This window comes from Quercus lobata, chromosome 1, assembly GCF_001633185.2.
Source record: "Quercus lobata isolate SW786 chromosome 1, ValleyOak3.0 Primary Assembly, whole genome shotgun sequence".
Lineage (NCBI taxonomy): Eukaryota > Viridiplantae > Streptophyta > Magnoliopsida > Fagales > Fagaceae > Quercus > Quercus lobata.
Window position 1 is genome coordinate 18,995,070 of NC_044904.1, and position 4,064 is coordinate 18,999,133.

Sequence of the window (4,064 nt, forward strand, 5' to 3'; positions counted from 1 at the left end):
ATTACCTAAAATCCAGGTCCGACGAGGTGAGGTTGATATCTTGCCTTCCCAAGTCCAACAAAGGCTTGAAGGACGACCTTTTGATCGTCTCCGGACCAAGGCACGACGGTATTCACTGTCCGGTCAGGGCAGGAACACCAGGTGGGGCATCGTAGAATTAGATCCCTTGAAGGGGACCTTAGTTTTGAGATTTCCTTTCTTTTTTTTAGCATTGGTTTGGTTTACTTGCCTCCTCAGACTAACGTAACCCTTCCTATGGGCTTTGCAGATAAAGAGCGAACGTCTCCTCGGCTGAGCTTGGTCAATGTCCCGGCGCTAAATTATCTCCTGAAATCTGAGATTTTTATGAGCGCAGACGGACAATTGCGGGCCACTCCTTTGATTTTGGACTACATTCCCCTTTCGCGATCTTTGGTGGACACTGGTCAAGCCATCAGGGCTGGTAGTCCAAGATTAGCACGCATTGATGTTTCCATACCGGGATTTCTTGCATCGAGAGATTTACCTCCCGTCCAGCTACCTGCTCAGCGTGTCCTTCCCGCAGCAGTTGTCCCTGAGGAGGAAGCTGATTCCTCGTAATCATCCTTGGAGGACCAAATAGACCAGTTCCACTTTGCCGAGGAGGGAGAGGTGTTGGCCAGGCCAGTAGAGCTTTCAGACTCTGATTCAGACCTAGACTGAGCCTTGGCGGCCCCTAATCTTAGTTTGGTAATTGCCCAAGCCGATACTAGCCAAGAAATCGAGGAAGAAGGCATGGATCTGAAACCTAGGTCCGGTCTCAGGGGCCTCCTTTCTAATAGGAACAAAGGGCAGTCTTCCAAGGATGCCCCAAAGGAGCAACCCACTTCCAAAGCTCCTCCTCCCCTTCCTCCCTCGTTCGACCCAGCTCTACAGCTGATGATGCACAAGATCGTCAGCAAGAGTGAGCAGATGGAACCCTTCGTTGTGCGAGAGAGTATGCTTAATGATGGTCACCAGTGTGGTGCCTGCCACAACATCTCCGATGCCAAAGTTAGAATGGTAAATAGAAATCAAGATGTGGGTATGTGTCTGTGTGTATCGTACCTTCTATTGACTGTGTGAGAGATTTATACCTGCGGCCTTGGGGGCTAGCCGTTGGGATGGTTAATGCTTTCTCAAGTAACGCCCCTGGTCCAATAATGAGACTTTTAAGAGGTTCCCAACGGTCTGCTGGGTTGATTTTGTAACTGCTCAGGTCATTGATTGACTGTATTGAATGACTCCCTGCCTTCGTCAGTGATGATAGCTTTCTTCGTTGTTCCGGATGACTTCGTCAAGGATGCTTCCTTCGTTGTTCCGGATGATTTCGTCAAGGATGCTTCCTTCGTCACTAATGTTATCTTCGTCTTTGAGATGTATCATCGTCATTTCCATCAGTTGCCCCCCAAGTTCTGGGGTCGTTGGTGACGTGTCATGACGATCACAGAAGATGAAAAGTTTTTCTTGTGACTCTTGGGGTTCTATTCCACTTTTAATGCTTAGTGGCGGCGCTACACGCAATCATGGCCACGTGGCGCGTGATGATCTGTGGAATTAATGGTATGACCCTTGGGTTTCCCGCTGGTTTTTCAATCGCTTTTTGGCCTAAGTTTAAAACTTCTCCTCTTTAATTTTTCTTTTACTTTTCAGAGAGCAAAGACAGAAAAATTCCCCAGTGACACTCTGAGCGTTCTCTTGAGACTTCCTTTCTTCTCCAAATCACCTTGCGCTGTGCTTTCGCTGTTCCGCCATTGGAGGTGCGTTTCTCTTTCCTTTTACTTCCTTCTTTTTTCTTTTACTGCAGCATAATTTCTGATTCTATGTTTCCTTTTATTTCTCTTCTGTTGTTGGTCTCTGTTTTTCTTTTTGGGGATTTAGTTTGTGTCGTATTTCTCTACCCTTCAATTTCTACATTTCCATGGTTGATAGTTTGGAGGTTAGGATAGCTTGCCCGTCGGTCTCCTTCCTTTTTGCGCGTATAGGGGGTCTTTGGGTACTTATCCGTTTTTAGAAAATTTTGTGTTTGAGGGCAATTGTCTGAGCGTGGTTTTGGGCGACTTGTTGCCCTTGCTCCGTCAATCGCTAAATTGGTTCGAGGGTTTAGCAAGGAGAGGGTCGATGTCCGAGGTTAGGTCTAGTGACCTTGAGACTGGGTTGTCATCTAGTGACGGCCCGGCTGAAGGGGATACAGCCGTCTCTGGCCCACGGGAGGTTAGGGCTTTTTACGCCCTCGAGGAGGTTTGTGGTCTGGACGTCGAAACCGTAAATAGGTTCAAGGATAGGTTTCAGTTTCCGTCTAGGGTTCGTGTTTGTCTACCCAGGGAAGAAGATAGGGCCTGCCACTTTTTCCCAGGTGAAGTATGTTTTTATGAGTCAACTTTCACCTGCGGGCTTAGATTCCCCGTCCACCCGTTCCTGATGGAACTTCTAGATCACTTTGGTATTGCCCCCGGGCAACTCATGCCTAACTCGTGGAGGATCGTGATCAACTGTATGCAAATATGGTTGGCCTCCAACGGGGATATGATCAGGATGGCTGAGCTCACCTACTTGTACCGTTTGAAAGAATCTAAGGAGTGGGGGTATTATGAGTTAGTCCCTTGGGAGAGAAAGACTAGGATTGTCAAGGGCTTGCCCTCGTCCTTCAGGTATTGGAAGTCACGCTTTTTCTTTGTGTCTGGGGACAACTTCGAGACTTAATCCAGCAGTGATTGGGGTGATATCCCGAGGTTGCTCCGTCGGTGGGGAACCCCGGCCTTAGGTGCGTCAGTATTTCTCCCCGTCGTTTAATTTTGCCACCTTTGAGGTTCTAGTTTTGCTAACTTCTTTGTTTCTTTGTTTGGCATAGTTAAGAGACGACCTAGGCTTAAGAGCAGGTATAAGGAGCGCATCGAGACTGCGATCGGGTACGCGGAGACGATTGAGAGCTGGGACGAACTGGTTGACCCTCGGTCTCTTGCATTTTACAACCTCGGTCCCGACCCGTCACCGTACGTTCTTCGTCAACTTGGTATTGAAGGCAAAAAAAGTAAGTATTATCTTCGTCAGTGCTCGTCTTTCATTGACTTCATCTCGCGTACATATCCTTGTTAATTTTGCTCGTCATCTTGCAAGAAGAACTTAATAAGAATGTTAAGACACATAGAAGAATCAGCATGACGAACGAATAATACTTACTTTTTTGCCTTCAATACATATATAGAGACAGAGTACGGTGACGGGCTCGGGACCGGAGGGTTGTAAAATGCAAGAACCGAGGGTCAACCAGTTTGTCGTTCCCAGCTTCAATCGTCTCGCGTACCCGATCGCAGTTCGAATGCGCTACCCTTATACCTGTCTGGAAGCCTAGGTCCGTCTCTTAACTATGCAAAAAGAAACAAAGAAGTTCAGCAAAACTAGAACTCAAAGGTGCAAAATTAAACGACGGGGAGAATACTGAAGACTAAGGGCGGGGTTCCCCACGAGGAGCAACCTGGATACACCCCAACACTGTGGAATTAAAGTCTCGAGTTGTCCGACCAAAGAAAAAGCGTGACTTCCAATACCTGCAGGACGAGGGCAAGCCTTGCATCCTAGTCTTTCCTCTCCCAAGGGAACTACTCATAATACCCCCACTCCTTGGATTCTTTCAAACGGTACAAGTAGGTGAGCTCAGCCATCCTGATCATATCCCCGTTGGAGGCCAACCATATTTGCATACAGTTGATCACGATCCTCCACAAGTTAGGCATGAGCTGCCCAGGGGCAATACCAAAGTGATCTAGAAGTTCCATCAGGAACGGGTGGACGGGGAGTCTAAGCCCGCAGGTGAAAGTTGACTCGTAAAAACATACTTCATCCTGGACGTCTAACATTTTCCCTTTGCTTGGGATGGTTCCTCACTGTGGATAGGGCGTACATTGGATACACATTTGGTGTGTCCGAGGAGACGTTCCTCCTCAAACGTCCTTTAAGTAAGTTGGGCCCAACGGGATTGGGCTGGAAGTCTTCTGATCCCATTTTCTCTTTTTGTCATGGCTGGACTCCGCGCGGGGCCCAAGGCCCATTGTTGACTTGTGAATTTT